The following is an 18,302-nucleotide window of genomic DNA, read 5'->3' on the forward strand; positions in this document are numbered from 1 at the left end:
GGTCATGGTGGGGGTTCGGAGGAGCACAGGTGTCCGTCCTTGGGGTGGCGTGGCCTTAGAGGGCAGCGCATGGAGAGTGAGGGGCAGGGTGACCGCCCAGACCGGTCTGCATGCTGGAAGAAGCCCCTGGGAAGCCCTCGGGGGCCACGTCCACGCGCTTCAGTCACCCGGGAAGTTCACGTCGGAAGGGTTGGCAGCGGCTGGCAGGGTGACGTGTGCCCCTGGGGCAGCGGTGATGGCACTGAGGAACTCTCATCATGTAATGTGCAAAGTGGTCTGTGCACTGCAATTAAGTGTGCAGGATTTCCATGATCGGAACCTGATTCCAAAGAGCGAAGCCGCCTCTCCCCGACCCCCCGTGCCCCCATCCCCCTCCCCCGCACGGGTTCTCACCCCACCTGCGACATCACGCAGCGGTGCTGGGTTTGCAGCTTTTCCTGCCCTTACCCTTGCACGGGCCAGGACCCAAATGCTGAAACCTCAGATGTCCAGAAGCCAGTAGCCCACACTCACTGAGATTTTTCAGTTAAATTCCCGTTTTTAATTAAAGCGGTGGGCGAGCATCTTGGCAGAAGGACCTCACTTCTTTTCACCCCTTGACGGGCATCTGGAGCTCTGGGAAAAGGAAGCACGCTGCACGCCACGTGTGTCCTCGTGAAGAGAAGTTGGCCATGCAAGCATGTTGTCTTCACCCACAGACCGAGGAAGCGGCTCAGGTGTAAGGACCAGGGAGTGACCCACGCGTCGCTTGCACACAGCACTCGGTGGCACCACCACGGCCACGGCACCACTGCTCCTGTTCCCCTCCCGTGGCCGCTCGCGACAACAGCGGTTCATCAGCTTGTTCTGGGAGCCGAAGTCTGGCATCGGGGAGTCAGACCAGGGGACACCCTCTTCTCCCTTGGCCTCCCTTGACCCACCCTCCAGCCCCGCGTGCGCCTGCTCCCACCCCACCGCCCGCGTGCGCCTGCTCTCGACCTCCTGCCCCGGGTGCCCCTGCTCTCTCCTTCCAAGGACCCGGTCACAGTGATTAACGCGGCCTCATTTAAGGAAACCTGCTCCATTTGCAGTGACATCACGGCAAGGGGTCCTGGGCGTCCTGGGCCGCGAGGCAGCATGGCACCACCGCGTGCGCCCTGTCTGCCCGGCCAGCGTGTACCACCCTCTAGGGGCCGCCTCTGTAAGGCTGCGGGCTCCAGGCACTGCGGCCAGGCTCCCCAAGGGCTCCCCGAGGCCCTGGGCCGGGGCGAGTGGGAGTGTGGGCCACGGGCACCTGGCTGGAGGGTTCCCAGGATGAAGCCCCTGCCTCTGCGCTCCCAGGCACCTGAGGGGCCTTTGTCCCCACCATGTCCTTTAGAGCACTCACCTGGGGACGGTGACTGCTTTCCAACAGAGAAACCTGTGGTGGTGTTTGGAAAAAGTCTCCAGGTGTGGACTTGAGATGGGATAGACATGAAGGCCATGGCAAATGGCTCTCAGGCCCCAGCCGGGCAGGGGGCCAGCCTGCAGTGTGGACCCCCAACTGGGCCCAGCTCCTGCGTCCAGGGTGGGCCGGGGGGACACTTTCCCATGTCCGGGAGCAGGGGGACGCTGGGAGTGCCCACAGAGCTGCCGTCTCCTCACACGCTGAGCCCCCCATAGCACCCACGGCACCTCGTGGGGCTCTGGGAGCTGGCTGGTGCCCCCAGAGGTAGAGGCACGCTGGTGGGTGCCCACCTGCCCCTCACTCAGGGGTCCCACACCCTGCAGGGCAGAACCCAGGAGTCCAGCTGCCAGGTCAGGCTCAGGTGCGCTTGAAGCCGGACGAGGGAATCGCAGTTAAAGCACCTCCAGGAAGCAGAACTTGAGGTGGTGGGTCTGCCCAGAGCAGGCGGTAAAGTGCACACGCTGCGTCCCTGGGTGGGCAGGGGGGCAGCTGACTCTCCACGACCCTTCCCCCGCTGGCCCTTGGTGATCGTGTGCCCTGCAAACCCTGCACATGCGCATGAGGTTCGGCCTGCGTGGCCTTGGGCACAGGGTCGTTTCTGCCTGGTGGTCTTGGGAACCTGGGGTCATGCCTGCCTGGTGGTCTCAAGCCTGGGGTCGCGTCTGCCTGGTGACCTTGGGGACCTGGGGTTGCATCTGCCTGGTGACCTTGGGGACCTGGGGTCGCATCTGCCAGGTGACCTTGGGGACCTGGGGTCGCGTCTGCCAGGTGACCTTGGGGACCTGGGGTCACGTCTGCCAGGTGACCTTGGGGACCTGGGGTTGCATCTGCCAGGTGACCTTGGGGACCTGGGGTTGCATCTGCCAGGTGACCTTGGGGACCTGGGGTCGCATCTGCCTGGTGACCTTGGGGACCTGGGGTCGCGTCTGCCAGGTGACCTTGGGGACCTGGGGTCACGTCTGCCTGGTGACCTTGGGGACCTGGGGTCACGTCTGCCAGGTGACCTTGGGGACCTGGGGTTGCATCTGCCTGGTGACCTTAGGGACCTGGGGTCGCGTCTGCCTGGTGACCTTGGGGACCTGGGGTCGCATCTGCCTGGTGACCTTGGGGACCTGGGGTCGCGTCTGCCTGGTGACTTTGGGGACCTGAGGCCGCGTCTGCCTGGTGACCTTGGGGACCTGGGGTCGCATCTGCCTGGTGACCTTGGGGACCTGGGGTCGTGTCTGCCTGGTGACCTTGGGGACCTGGGGTCGCGTCTGCCCGGTGGCCCTGGGCCTGGGTTGTGCCTGTCGGGTGGCCTCAGGCCTCTGGCCGTGCCTGCCAAGGGGTGTTAGGCGCTCCTGGACCTGCCCCTGTCCTGGTTGGGGGCTCCACCTCTGCCCTGACCGCCCTGGGGAGCAGGAAGGACACTCAGGCCACCGTCCCGGCAGGAACTACCCTGCCTCCTGGGCCGCCAGGCTGTCCGGCCCCAGGCCCGCATGGTGTCTGGGAGGAAAGCGGATCTCTGCGCCCCGACGGGTGGATCCCGTGGTGGGATAATCACAGGTGGCTGCTGACTTTGTGGGTCCCTCCCGTAGGACTGTCTCCTCCCGGACCCCACCATCCTCAGGCCATCCTCAGGCACGCCGGACAGAGCACAGAGGACTGAGGCTTTTAAAAGGCGTGAAGCGACTGGATGCGGCTGAGTTTACTCAGGCTTCTCACAGCGACCTTTGTAAATCGTCGTGAAAAGGTCAAGTTGAGAGGTCACTAATGGCCGTTTCCTGACCCTGACCCCACAGCTGACGCTCAGAAGGATGGGCCTGGGGGTGCAGCCACTTAAGGAGCATGAGCCTGTGCAAGCGTGTCACGTCTCTGTGCCCCGGTTTCCCCCCCGCAAAGCCAGGATTCTCATCCATGCCCCCCACAATGTGGGCGATATTGAAGAATCTATAGACACAAATGTAAAATAATTCAAGCCTTGCTGTTTTCTTAAAATTGGAAAAGTCATAACTAGAAAACTAGTATGGTGCTAGTTATCCTCTTACCCCCGGACGTCCAGCAGCACGCGCTCACATAAATGTTATATAATCCAATACCTCTCTATAAAAAACAAACCAGACCTGCAGAGCTGAACCACGGTGGAGAACAGCGAGAGGTTTTTTTTCGTGGTGAGCCACTTAATTTGAAGGATCAGGGCCCAGCACAGCACCGCACAGTAAGTGCATGCTGCCTAATTAAAATGCTTTTATAAATGGCACCATCAGCATCGCGATGGCTTCCAAGCATGGGAATGTTTCCACACTGCAAAGCGATTATCGGCCCTCGGAAAGGTCCCTGTGTTCATAAACCCAGCAAGGACCCGAGCTCCCAATTTCAGCCACTTTCTGGAACACTGTGAAAACTGCATTATGCGGGGCATGCTTTGTGCCCACAGTTGGCCGTGGCCTTCTGATGACAGGGCAGGATTTATATGCAGAGAGAGAGACAGTCTGAGAACTGGGGTCAAAGTGTTCAGAGCCAAAGGCCCTGGGGAGACCCCCCTGCAGCCCCCTTTAACTGAAGAGGGGCTGGAGCCGTGGGGGGGGGGGGGCAAGGGGCTTATCTGCGCCCCCAGGACAGAGCCTTGTGACCCCTGCCCCGAGCCCATGGGCATCCTGGGGCTGCCACTTATGAGCCCCTTGACCAGCCCCTGCCCTTCGCAGCAGGCCAGGCCCTAACTCTAATGGGCGCAGGGACGGGGAGCCCACCCGGCCACCTCTCCATCCACCCTGCAGCCCGGGAGGCCGCGAAGACACTTGGGGAGGCCACGCCTCGCCTGTGGGGCTTGCTTCTCCCCCGCTGTGCCACTCTGAGCCTTGTCAGGGACGGGCTGGTCCGGACCCTCGTGGCTCCTCCAGGAGGGGACGGCGGAGCAGGACACAGTGCTCAGCTCAGCTCAGCGTCTCCTCATCCCCTGCCTTGTCCAGAGCCCTGGGCGCCCCTGGCACTGCTGGGCCCTGCGTGTCCCATCGCTGGGGATCCCGGAAGCGCGGGCCTGGATGGAAAGCTGCCCTGGGGGGCCCACGCGGCCGTCGGGTTAATGAATGTGATGACTTCATTGGTGGCCGGGCCCAAGTCACAGGCCGAGCAGACGAGGAGGAGCAAGGCCAGGTGCCCAGGAAGCGGGGCCTTCCACGCTGGCCTCTGCGGGGTCAACCCAGGGGGCACGTCCTTCTCCACCTGCACCCCACCTCCACCTCCGCCCTCCCCAGGTGGGAGTTCATTTCCTGGTCATGTGTGGGAAGAGGCAGGCACGCCTGCTCCGCCCCCGCTGAGCCCCCCACAGAGCTTGTGCCAAGGAGAGCACCCCCCGCCTCACCTGCCACCCTGGCACCTGCCTTGCAACTTGCCCCACCTGCTGAAGTCCCTGGCCCTTCCTCGCAGCAGCGCTGACAGCTTCTGGCACCTTTTCCTAGACCATGTTTTCAATAAGCATTTCCTGGAGTATCTGCAGCTACACAGCCGCAGCTAATAAAATGACACTCGGCCCCTTTTCCTTTTTAAAGTCAATTACTTTAGTGAAGTTTAACTTCATACAGAAAAATGCTAAATCCTAAGTGTAGGACTGGTTGCATTTTCACAAGGCGGATACATCTGCGTGCCCCTACCAGGTAATGAAGCAGTGCTGTTCACAAGCCAGGGTCCCGGTGCCTCAGGTTCCTCACCTGCAAAGCCAGGAGGTTGACCCAGATCCGCCTCATTCTCGCTCAGGCCCTCCCACGATGCTGGGCAATACTGGGGAATCTCTCCCCAGCAGCAACCATCTCCCTGCCTTTTAGGCTGACGCGGACCTCTGAAAGGGGAGAGGCCAGGCAGCGTGTGTCCCTTTCTGCCTCACCCTCAGGTGACACACACCCGAGTCTCTGCTGGGTGTAACCAGACAGTGTTTCCTGGACGGGCAGTTTGCCTGGTCAGCCGAAGCAGGTGCCCTGACAGTTTTCTGGATCACCTGCACGGCTCAGCTCCTGCAGCAGGGAATGAGTTCCCACTTCCGTGTCCTTGCCCACCTTGGTACACAGGCTTTTTTATTTCAGCCTTTGCATCACGTTGTGGTTTTTGTTCACATTTCCCTGATGGCTGAGATGGAGCAGTTTCCATGCCGACTGCCTATTTGGATGTCCTTTTTTGTGAACAGCCTATCCGAGTCTCTTGCCATTTTCTTATTGGGTTTTTTGCATTTTTTTTTATGTTGCCGTATATGAGTTCTTCATATAGTCTGGATGCGGACTGTGGGTTAATGAATTGTAAATATTTTTTTCACTCTCTGGTCTTTAAAACTACTGTTTTGCTTTTTGTTTTCTATTTTTCCTCAATTTTTTTGGTTCTGTTTTCTCTCCTTCCTCACCTTACTGAGGGTTAATTTTCATTTTTAATTTCATTTTCCCTTCTATCAATTCCTTACTTATACATTCTTTTTTCTTTTTTTAGAGTCTATCTTAGGCTTAGAGATTTTAAAAAATGTCTCCTTCACTTGTATCATTCTAAAATAAATCAGTATTTTCAACACAGGATGAGGGCCTGAGAATACTTTTATGCTACAGTCGTCACGTGTTTTAATTTTACATACATTTTAAAACATATACCAGCATGATTATCTCCATTCTATACACTCAATACTCACCTAGATTTACCCATAATTTACTCTTTGCTATGCTTTGCTTCATTTACATGCTTCTATCTGATGTCATTTTCTCCCTCCTAGAAGGACTCCCTTTAGCTTTACCTTAAGTCTGTATGTTTTCATTGCAAATTTTCTCAGATATTGTTTGAAAAATTCTCAATGTGACCTTTATTTTTTAGAGGATATTTTTGCTAGGTATAAAATTCTCTGTTGGCAATTGTTTTCTTTTAGGGCTCGGAAGGTGTCATTCCATTGTTTTCTGACTTCTGTTCCTCTTGGGTCATCAATCAGTCTTACTTATGTTTCTTTATAAATAATGTATTTTTCCCCATCTCCAATTCCAGTTTATGTTAAGATTATCTTTTGTCCTTAGTTTTCAGTAGTTTTTCTGTGATAGGCCTAGCTGTGGTTTTCTTCTTATTTATTCAACTTGAAATCACTAACATTTTTTGGTTCTTGTTTTTACTGTTTTCAAAAATTCTCAGTCAACATATCTTCAGATATTACTCTTCCCAATTTTCTGTTATCTCCTTCTGGGACTGTAACTGCACGTACAGTAGACTTATTCATTGTCCGCCATGTATCCATTATGCTGCTTTTCTGTGTTTGTCATCCTTTTGCCTCTAAGTGCCTCATCTGGCTATTTTCTTACCAACCTATATTCCAGTCCCCTAATATTCTCATGTTGTGCTTGATTTGCTACTAATTCCATCAAATGTTCCTTAATTTTATTTTATTTTCCAGTTCTCATATTTACATGTGATTCTTTTTCATAATTTTCATCTGTCAAAATGATCCATGCCATTTACTAAATTTTTAAACATATTAATCTGTTATTTTAAAATCTGTGATAACACCTACTCCTGCACCTTCTTTAGATCTGCTTCTATGAACTGTATTTACCCTTGGTGTTTTGGTCCTTTAGTATCATCTCTTGGCATGCCTGGTAAATTTTTATTGAATTCTGTATGTTATGAATAAACAATTTCAGGTATCCATTGAGGTTCTGGAATCTATTAACATCCTCCAAAAAGGCTTCAGCTTCTCTGAAGGGAGGAGACCTGACACTGCCTGGGGTTGAGCTGACTGGGCCTCAGGAAGGCTGGCTGATGTCCAGTGAGGCGTTATCCTCAGTATCACCCCTCTGCTCCCCACTGAGTGCCAGGGGTCCTCTCTCCATGGGCACCGAACCCCATGAGGTCCTTCCAGCCCCACAAGGCCCTGGATGCTGTCCAGCCTCTCAGCTTGGGCACTGCTCTCAACTCAGTGGTTCTGGGGCCAGGGGTGACCAGCGCTGTGGGGAAGAGGGGGACAGACGTTGGCCTCGATCCTCTGGGTCTTGTTTCTCCCCGGGATCTTGACTTCTCACTTCCTCTTTGCCTTGGTAGCTGCCTGGTGCCTTTAAGCCAACTTTTAAAATGCATTATATCTGCATTTTCAGCACTGGTTCTCAGTGCCAGTGGCTGACGCAGCCCACCAATGCAGGAAACAGGTGTCTCTCCTTTAACCTTGTGTTGCCGATTTTGGCAGAAATGGGTGATAAAAATTAACTTCATTTCTTCTCCCTTTCTTTACAAACTAGTGATTAGTGGACCACAAATGGCAAATATTTGTGGGTTATTAATAATTACCCCATTATTTGCAAGGAACTAGAGGTAAAGGATTAGTTTGCAGCCTTTTTCCTGTGGAGCTTTTGGAATAGTAGAAAGAGGAGTGAACGTTCACAACGGTTCAAAGACCTTTCTAGATTTTGTCATTCTGGGCTGTTAGAAAGCATTCTGGTCAAGAAGAATACACGCTATAATCCATGTAAAGGGCCTGGCACACAGCTGGTGCTCAGTCAGTGCCACTTATTACACTGATGGCTGCAATGCCCCCCTCATCCTCCTGCAGCTTTGTACTTGCAGCTTTCGTCTTCAGAGGTTCCTCTGAAATCCTGGAACTGCATACCTCTCGGCCTGCTCTGTGCAAGTCACAGACAGTTTAAATCCGAGCTCTAGCTGAGAAGAGAGAGACCAGAGCACACACCCTGGGTTTCTCTCCCGCACCCCCATTCTGAAACGGCCGTGAGAAGTAGCATGCATCAAACACCCCGGATTGTACACTGGCCCAAGACTTTCTTTCTTTGCTTCTCTCCTCAACTTGAAATATAATAATGAATACACAAAATAAGCATACCAGGAACAGTTCTTCCAAAGAAAAACTATACAGAGGTGAAATATATAGAATGAAAGAGACTTAAAAACATCAACCAGCTGCAGTGAGTAGTCCTGATTTGGATTTTGAGCCAAACAAAAAATATAATGAAATTAATTGGCATTCGCAAGATAATTGAAATTTTGAACGTTGCTTGATATTTGATAAGACATTTCTGGCATAATCACAAAACTCTTGTCACACCTAAAACAATGAGTCCTTATCTTTCAGATACATATTGAGACTTTTACAGAAAGTATTTATGATGTCTAAATAATATGGAGGAAGGGAGCAGTAGGGGTAGATAAAAAAAAAATTGGCCATGGATTGGTACTTGAAGCAGGGTGTTGGGTAGATGAAGGCAAATTATCATGTTTAAAATTTTACATATTAAAATGTTGAAATTATGCCAAGAATAAATCAGCATTTCTGAGGCTTCTGTCTCTGAGCCAACTATTGCTTTGCCTCATCTATTCTCTGTTGGTCTTTAGATTTCCTGAGTAAACCATGAGGTCTGCACTTACTCTGCATGGCGAGCAGTAAGTTTGCTGATGCCTCTCGCATCATCAAAACACTCATTTCATTTCTTTCTTTTCTCGTGAACAGAGTGGGCCTCCCTTCCACAGGCTCGCGACACCGCAGAAGCAGTAGCAGTCACATGCTTGCCAAAATAGCAGGATACTGAGATCCCCCTGGACCCGCAGTGGCCAGGGGTCAGAGACGCAGGACTGGCCGTGGTGCTGACAGGTGCAGGGGACAAAGCGCAGACTCTGGGCCCACCTTGGAGCTCCCGTGAGAGGTCGTTCCTTCGGGAGGGGTGTCTCCCGCGTGCTGGGGGCACGCCAGGGCGGAGAGCTGGGCAGGTTGCCCGGGAGCCTATACCCTGCCGGCGCATCAGTTCCACCTTAGAGCAGCAAGCTGACCCCACATGGGCCTCTTCCTGCGAGGAAAGCAGAGCTGCGGGCTGGGCAGCGTCTGGAGATCCCACACTCGGGCGTCCTTTTAAAGTGGTCATTTGTGACCGTTGTACATCTTCTCCACGGGTGATGCCCTGCACGAGTGGGAGAGAAGCATGAGTGAGGGTCTCCAAGTGGCACAGGACTGAGCTCCCCCCGCTGCCCCCACGGGAATCGGCAGCTGGGCCCCTCGCTCTGGGCGACCAGCTGGACCTGCAGCGTCCACAGGCTGCAGAGGAAAGAACTGGGAGAGAGTCCCTCGCCACCCTCCGAGAGGGTGCCCGGCCCCTTCCCCTCCCCTAGTGCCCCAGCGGCTCCTGTCTACAACTGCCCCGGGATTCCTCCAGGTCCTCCCCAGGCTGGGCAGTGAGAGGGGGTGCGGGGTGCACAGACCCCTCTCTAGAGTGAGAAATGGGCCCGGGGCACACGGGCTGCTCCTGCTCCATTCCCTCCTCCTGCCCCGAGGGTTGTCGTCAACTTCAGGTGATCTTGGAGTAAACTCCACACGGGAGATGCCCGCGGGTGGGACGGCGACCCGCCCGGAGTTGGGCCGGCCATTGCGACTCCAGGAGCGTTGCCCCGTCTTGGTGAGGACTAGGCGCTGTCCCCAAGGAAGCCAAGCAGGCGGTGCGGGGCCCAGGATGACCGGCTCGCGACTGGGAGGCGGTTTCCCTGGAGGAACAGGACGCACCGGCGAGCAGACTCCCGCCAGGGCACCGGGGAATAGCCAACTTAAAACATGCGTGTTCGGGCTCGGGTCCAGGAATAGCACAGGTCGCAGTCACCGCGGACTAAAAGGCTGTTTTCAGAAAGCATCTGCTCTGTTCTCAGTAAAATTCAAGGCTGGAAAGAGCTGGTGGTGAGAGATGAGACGAAACCGGAGTTGCTGAGACACGAGCAGGGGCAGAGCCTGCGGGTCCCTGCCGCGCACAGGCCCGTGGTCTCCGCGCATGAACCTGCGTGGGCGCACAGCGCAGACTCAAGGGGCTGAATGGGGACGTGGAGGCAGGAGGAGGAAGCTGGAGGCCCACGGGCGGACACGGTGCAGGGTGGGAACAGGGGGAACTCAAGCACCGAGCCCGGAGGTGACAGCGCAGCAGGGAGCAGAGCCGGCCAAGCGCCCAGCACCGGGTGAGACGTCCCTGCGTGTCCGCGGGGGCCACACAGCACCCCGGGCGCAGACCGCAAACCACGCGTGTAGGGGCATCCTGTACTCTCACGCCGGGAAATTACAAAAATGTAGGAAATTGCCCCCAAAATAGCGAGCCGCTGCTTCCCCCCACCCCCCCCAGGGAAGGCTGCTCGTGGCCGCGTCTGTGACCCCAGCGTCCGGCCCGCGCTGCCCCTTCCTTCCTCTCCTCACACAAGCGATTCACTTTCTAACCACGCGCACCGTCAGGTCCAGGCCAGCTCACCGAGAGGTCCGCGCCGGCCCCCCTGCGCCAGCCCCCACGCCCCGTGACACCCCCCCCACGCCGACCCCCACGCCCGGCGTCCCCTCCCTCTCTGGCCCCTCCAAGCCCTGCGTCTCCTCTCGCACCGCCCCCCATGCCCTGTGACCCTGCCCGCGCCGTCCCCCACACCTTGGGTCCCCTGCGGCACCGCCCCCCACGTCCTGCTCACGCACACTCCGGGGAAACTCTGGGCCCCTGGACCTGACTAGGTCTTTCCTCATGATTCCGCTGCCCCAATGCTCCTTTGCCCCCACTTCCGCTACGTGGCGCCTTCCTTCCCGCTCTCTACAGCCCTTTCCAAAGTCATCTCCTCCGTGAAGGCCCCCTGACCTTCACGGGCCCCTCTGGTACTTTGTCCCGGGAAGTCACGGTGTGCCCCCCTCCACCGCAGACCACTAGCTCCGGAGCGTGGTTCTGGACCCCAGAATGGGCGTGGGTTTTCCTCTTTTCAAACTCTCTGTCTCCCTGCGCTGCACTCCCTGGGCTTAAAGCTCCACGTGAGCCGCCGTCCTTCGCACTGGACGCTCCTGCCACCGAGAGCCGTGGCCACAGACAGGAACCGACCGTGTCTCAGCCGTGGCCACCAGGGACAGGACGCCCCCAGCCCGGGTTGGTGGACAGCTTCGCTGCCCGGCATCAGGTCTCCAGGCCCACTCGGGAGCCCACCTACCCCGCGCTGAGGGGCGCACAGGCCCCCGTCCCCCCAACCCGGCCTTGTGCAGCCCCCGGCCCCACCCTGAGCCGCTTCCCTCTCTGCAAAGCACAGGCCTGACGTGCTGAAAGGCTGGGGTGCGGCGGTGGGCACCCAGGCTCCCAGGGACGTGGGGGTTGGGTGGGAGTGGGGCGGGGTAGGGAGGTCCCCAGGCCACGACCCCACAGCAGAGGGTCCTGCGTGGTGGGGAGCAGCGGCGGAGGAGTGGCCTCCGAGACGGAGGAAATCTGGGAGGGACGACCCCCGGAGGGCCGCCCGACATTTCCTTCCCCTTTATGGGGCCCCAGGGAAAGTCCCCTTTAGGAATGAGTGAGGGACTCAGGCCACCATGCAGTGCAGTGGACAGGTGATGTAAACTCCAGGTGGACAGTCTCAGCTCTGCTGAACTTTCCAGGTGAGAGCGTGGGTCTTCACTCTCAGAGCCTTGGCCCCCAGCGCCCCGCAGCTTTCTGACTTGGTTGGCCGGTGGCTCTTGTTCCCGTTGGACCAACCTCTGGGAGCACAGGCCTGGCTGGGGAGAAGCGCTCCTTTCCTCTGGCCACTGGCGCCCAGCACCCACCCAGGGGCCTCTGCTGTTCGCTGGGTGCTTGCTGCTGTCCCTCAGGAAAGCTGCAGGAAGGAAGGGGTCCTGTTAGAGCTTGGGGTGCCCCACACCCACAGAGCAGGGCTGTGTTGACGCTCAGACGGCCATGTGGCTGACACAGCAGTTAAAGCCTCCTCTTTCATGGTGGCCTCTGGGTCGCTTCTGGGAACTGGTCACGTTTATTGACTCCAGGGTGGTAACCCCAAGCTGTCTTACAGGAAAGGTGCAGAAATAATTAGCCCTCCCTCCCTGGAAGGGGGGCACTGGAAATGCACAGGAGACTCCAAAGGCGCAAGCAACAAAAGAAGCATTAGATAAATTCTACCTCATCAGAATTGAAGACTCTGTGCATCAAAGAACATTATCAAGAAAGTGAAAAGACAGTCTACGACTGGGAAAAGCAGTTGTAAATCATATATCTGGTGAAGGTTTAATATGTGGAATATACAAGGAACTCCTATAACTCCACAACAAGAAGACAAACAACTCAATTTAAAAATGGACAAAAGATCAAAACGGCATTTCTCAAAAAAAGATATAGAAATGACTGATAAACACATGAAAAAACACTTAGTGTCATTAGCCATTAGGGAAATGCAAGTCAAAACCACAGTGAGACACCTTCTCCCATCCAATGGGCTATTATTTAAAAAAAAAAAACGGAACATAGTAAATGTTGGCGAAGATGCAGAGAAATCGTGACTCTGGTGCTTTGATGGGAATGAAAAATGGTGCTGCCACTGTGGGAAACAGTTTAACAGTTCTGTAAAAAGTGATAACTGTGATAACTGGAATTGTCAGATGGCCTAGCAACTCCACTCCCAAGTAGATACCCTAAAGAATTGAAAGCAGGGACTTGAGCAGACCCATGTGCACCGACGTCCGTAGCAGCAGTGCTCACAACGGCCAAAGTGGAGACCACCCACGTGTTCCACAAGTGAGTGGATAAACAAAGTATGCTGCTGTACCCATGCTGTGGGGCATTATTCAGCCATAAAAGGAGTGAACTTCTGATACATGCTTCAACATGGATGGGCTTTGAGAACATTATTCTCAGGACACACAAAGAAAGACGAATGTGTGATTCTGCTTCCACGATGTCCAGAACAGGCAGCTTCACGGAGACAGGAGGACTGGAGGTTGTCAGCGGCTGGGAGGGGAAACGGGAAGTTTTTGCCGAATGGGTCCTAGTTTCTGGTTGAAGTGATGGAAAACTTGTGGAAATGGATAGATGGTGTGAATTTGCAGACATTATGAATGCAATAACTAAATTGCGTGCTTGAAAAACAGTGAAAATAGCACATTTTAAGTTACATATGTGTTACCATGATAAAACTTTTTTATTTTAAATGAACAAGACAGGTGTCCAAGGCCTCGGCACGGGCGACTTCCAGGGCCACACTCCATGACCAGCTCATTCCACTGCCACCAAAGCAAACTCAGGCAGCCTTGGGCCTGAAGAGACCCTGAACCAGAGCCCACAGAACCAGGGCCCCCCGAACCAGGGCCCCCCGAACCAGAGCCCACAGAACCAGGGCCCCCTGAACCAGAGCCCACAGAACCAGGGCCCCCCTGAACCAGGGCCCCCCTGAACCAGGGCCCACAGAACCAGGGCCCCCCTGAACCAGAGCCCACAGAACCAGGGCCCCCCGAACCAGAGCCCACAGAACCAGGGCCCCCTGAACCAGAGCCCACAGAACCAGGGCCCCCCTGAACCAGAGCCCACAGAACCAGGGCCCCCCGAACCAGAGCCCCCTGAACCAGGGCCCCCCGAACCAGGACTCCCCGAACCAGAGCCCACAGAACCAGGGCCCCCCGAACCAGAGCCCACAGAACCAGAGCCCACAGAACCAGGGCCCCCCCGAACCAGGGCCCCCTGAACCAGGGCCCACAGAACCAGGGCCCCCCGAACCAGAGCCCACAGAACCAGAGCTCCCTGAACCAGAGCTCCCTGAACCAGGGCCCCCCCGAACCAGAGCCCACAGAACCAGGGCCCCCCGAACCAGAGCCCACAGAACCAGGGCCCCCTGAACCAGAGCCCACAGAACCAGGGGCCCCCTGAACCAGGGCCCCCCGAACCAGGACTCCCCGAACCAGAGCCCACAGAACCAGGGCCTCCCTGAACCAGGGCCCCCCGAACCAGGACTCCCCGAACCAGAGCCCACAGAACCAGGGCCCCCCGAACCAGAGCCCACAGAACCAGGGGCCCCCGAACCAGGGCCCCCTGAACCAGGGCCCACAGAACCAGGGCCCCCCGAACCAGAGCCCACAGAACCAGGGCCCCCCTGAACCAGGGCCCACAGAACCAGAGCCCACAGAACCAGGGGCCCCCGAACCAGGGCCCCCTGAACCAGGGCCCCCCTGAACCAGGGCCCACAGAACCAGGGGCCCCCGAACCAGGGCCCCCTGAACCAGGGCCCACAGAACCAGGGCCCCCCGAACCAGAGCCCACAGAACCAGGGCCCCCCTGAACCAGGGCCCACAGAACCAGGGCCCACAGAACCAGGGGCCCCCGAACCAGGGCCCCCCGAACCAGAGCCCACAGAACCAGGGCCCCCCTGAACCAGGGCCCACAGAACCAGGGCCCCCCTGAACCAGAGCCCTCAGAACCAGGGCCCCCCGAACCAGAGCGCCGCCCGCGGGCGGTGTGGAGAGAGGCCCGTGCTCAGCCCCAGGCTGCCTCCAGGGCAGGCTTGTCCTGAGGCTCGGCGAGGAGCACGGGCAGGGCCAGCTTTTGGCTCAGCCTCCTTCACACCAGGTCGGCCCGTTCTTAGGTCCTCACGGGACTAGCTGAGAGAGAACAAAGAGGAAGAGCCTAATGGATCCAAGGCAAATCCCCGCACGCGGCAGCAGAACAGAAGGAGCTCACCAATGTCATTCATGGGCATTCAGGTTTCTGTTTCTGTTTGTCTATTCTTCTTTACCTTTGCTTTGTAAATAGTTTTATGCGGGCGTCTCGGTGCATCAGAAAGGTGCCGGGCCCTCGTGCTGTCCCCTAGGCCGGGCTGTCCGCAGCGCCCACTGCCAGTGCCGTGTCTGCCGCGGGGGATTACTGGTCTACCCAGGGAATGCCACGCGCGCCTCCCATGTCTTCTCATGTGCTCCAGGGGCCGCTGAGGGTGTGAAGGGTGATGGCAAATGGGAAACGCTTTGAGAACTGGACACGAGATACGAATGGGCAGGAACACAGTTCTCCCAGAACTGGCGGCTCGTGACACAACAGGCGCTGTTTCCAGTCCCTCTGCGGTCGGATGAATGCTGTGGACTCCTTCGCACACCGCACCTACGGTAGACCGGCTCAGCCTTCCACAAGCACGCCTGCATCCACCTCTGCAAAGAGGTCCTGTTTTTGTAGAAGTGGCACGTGCACGGCGTGGGGAAAACAAAGGCCGAACGATACAGAAAACAGAAAATAAAGTAGAAATCCTCCAAGCTCAGCTACAGGGAAACAACGCGTTATCCCTAGTCATAGGTTATAACTGGAAGGTGGAGTCCTCCCACCAGGGCAGGGACTGTCCTTGAGTTATGCGGGGACACGCTCAGGAGCAGCGTCCCATGGAGACTGGGGAAGGATGAGGCCACCCCCTCTTCTGAGACGTGCTCCAGGGAGACGGCACTGGGAGATGAGAGGAAAACTGATACTTACCCATATAGATGCATGCTTATAGTTTTACATAAGCTGGATCATAATGCACATATTGTTCTAAAATCTGCTTTTTATCTATCAAAATATGTTATAGAAATAGTTCAGTATCAACAAATAGACATGGGCGTCATTGCTATTTTTGTGTGACATCCCATTGTATTTATCATAGCTGACATAGCCAACCATCATTGATGGGAATTAAAAGAGATTTTGGATTTTTTTCTTTTTCACTATTTTTAAAATAACGTTTATGGGCATCTTTGTGCATTCTTCTTTTAAACCTATGAAATGTTCTCTTTTAAAAAAAATAGTGCTTTGAAAGTTAGAGACATTTTGCATATGACACCTGTTTCCAAACTCTCTGCCACATAGTTCTAATTTGAGATTCCTGCTAGACATGTAAAAAGGCTCTTGTCAAGGCTGTTTTTCTCAATCTTTATAATATTTCTGATCCAATAGACAATTTTTTTAACCTTAGTGTTCTATTGCATTTATCTTTTGTATAATTGCTAACTATTTTCATTTATTTTTCTGGGTATATGTGTATTGCATGCCCTCTTGCCATTTTTTCTATTAGGTAATTTTTTCCTAATTTTTTGTAAACATTCTTTACATATGAGACTTTGTAAGTCATGTGTGTGGAAAATATTTTCCCAATTTTTTACTTGTTTTTCAACCTTGTTAGAGATGGTTTTCTTGTACAGCTGTTTTAAATTTTCATGTGCACACATTTATCAATATTTTTTATTACATTTTCTGAGTTTGGGGACATGAACCTTTCAAGATAGTTTTACTCTGTAATATCCATAACTCTTTGATGAATCTGAATTTATTTCATTTTAGAGACACGAGACTCAAAGTGTATTCTTTGTCCAAGTTTCAAGCCATTTGTCCCAAAGCATTTTATTAAAAAAATCCATCTTTGCTCACTGTCCTTGAAAGGTCACCTTCTTTTGGAGCTGACCTCTACGGCCCGTGGGGTCCTGACTGGCCAGAGGCCGTCCTAACTGCAGGGGTATTTGGGACACAGCTTACTTTCTGACAGGATTACTCTTAAGACAACTCTTTTTCAAAGTTTTTCTTATTATCCTGAGATTTATGGTTTTTCTTTTTTCACCTTTGAGGGGAAGGACCTTAGAATTTTTACACTAAGTATCATCTAGCCTTGAATTAGAGAAGTAAATAAAATCAGAAATAAAGAATTTAGAATGCAAAGCCTCCTGTAGTCTTCCTTTCTGCCTTTTGCGATTGAACTGAGGTCTCATAAAATTTCCGGGAAGTCCCAGCCAACACCCGTCTCTAAGTGCCCTTTCGGCTCTGCACCCAGGAACTTAAACATTTTATGCATCAACATTTATCTGTTGCCTTTTTTTGTTTACTTTTTTGTTAAAGATGCAAAAGAGAGAATGTCTCCCTTCCTGTCAGTTCAGGTCTCCTCTGCCCACCCGAAATCTTCACTTGTGTCCCTGGGTCTGGGTTTCTGAGCCCTTATGATTCAGGGCCGCGTCGAGTCTCCAAAATAGCCTTGTCCCTCAGCTCCCCCCTCCCTCCCTCAGACCTGAGCTGGCCTTAGCAACACATGCTACCCATGGAATGAGCTGGCTGTGCCTTGGAAGTGACTGTCCTCCAATCCCTCCCCTCTTTGGAGGCAACTAAACCAACCATTTCTCTCCATGACCCAGCATGTCCTAAACTGACATCTCTGTGGAAGGTTTACTTCGGGTTGTGGCACTTTGCTTGCCAATGTGTCATGTTTGGCCCTCGGTCCAGTTTTCTATTTCTGTGTGAGCAATACCCATAGCGTAGCGGCTTAAATAGCGATTTCTTTTTATCTGTCAGTATTCGCTGCATGGCCTGGGCTCTGCTGAGAAGTTAGTTCTGCTCAGCGTCCCTCACGAGGTTGAGGTTGATGGGAGGTGCCATCTGAAAGTGCTACCAGGCTGCCCCTCAAGACGGCTGCTTCCCCACGTGGCCCACCTCAGCCAGCCAGGCTGAGACAGCAGGGATGGGGCAGGGTGGGGTGGCTGGGCTCACACGTCCAGAGCCTGGAGGCAGTGGATTCAGAGGCGGGTCCTGGGGTATCTCCAAAGCCTAGCGCTAAGGGACAGGAGCTCCCTGTGAATTCCTTTGAAAGGAGAACACACACCTAGACAAAGAATGTGGGAGTGGCAATTTTGGGGTTCTGGCAATCCTGGGGGAGATGGGGAGGACCCAATATTGGACTCTTCACCGCTTCAACAAGCATTTAAACCATGTAAGTTCTCTTAGAAACAAAACAAGAAACTTTATGGGAACTTTAAGTTCCCATAAGCCACAGAGACATAGTTCAGAACAGTTTTTGGATGACAGGATAAATGGTTGGCTGGATGGATAGATGGAAGAAAGGAAGGCTGGGTGGATGGATAGATGGATGGATGGACGGATGGATGGGTGGGAGGATGGGTGGGAGGATGGAAGAATGGGCAGCTCAAAACTTCATTTAGCTCCTGAATTTGAATTTTTCATCTTAAAAAATGAGAGTGTCTCTAATCTATGGCCTGTGACAAAGTCAAGTGAGAAACTGTACTTAGAACAAAATAGTTTCAATAAATATTCATTTCTTTCCTTTGCCCTAGAGTTATTCTTTTTGTCATGTAGAATTAATGATCTCCTTTTCATAATACACGCTCTCAGATCCACCAGCAAAT

This window comes from Tamandua tetradactyla, chromosome 3 (assembly GCF_023851605.1).
Source record: "Tamandua tetradactyla isolate mTamTet1 chromosome 3, mTamTet1.pri, whole genome shotgun sequence".
NCBI classification, from domain to species: Eukaryota; Metazoa; Chordata; class Mammalia; order Pilosa; family Myrmecophagidae; genus Tamandua; species Tamandua tetradactyla.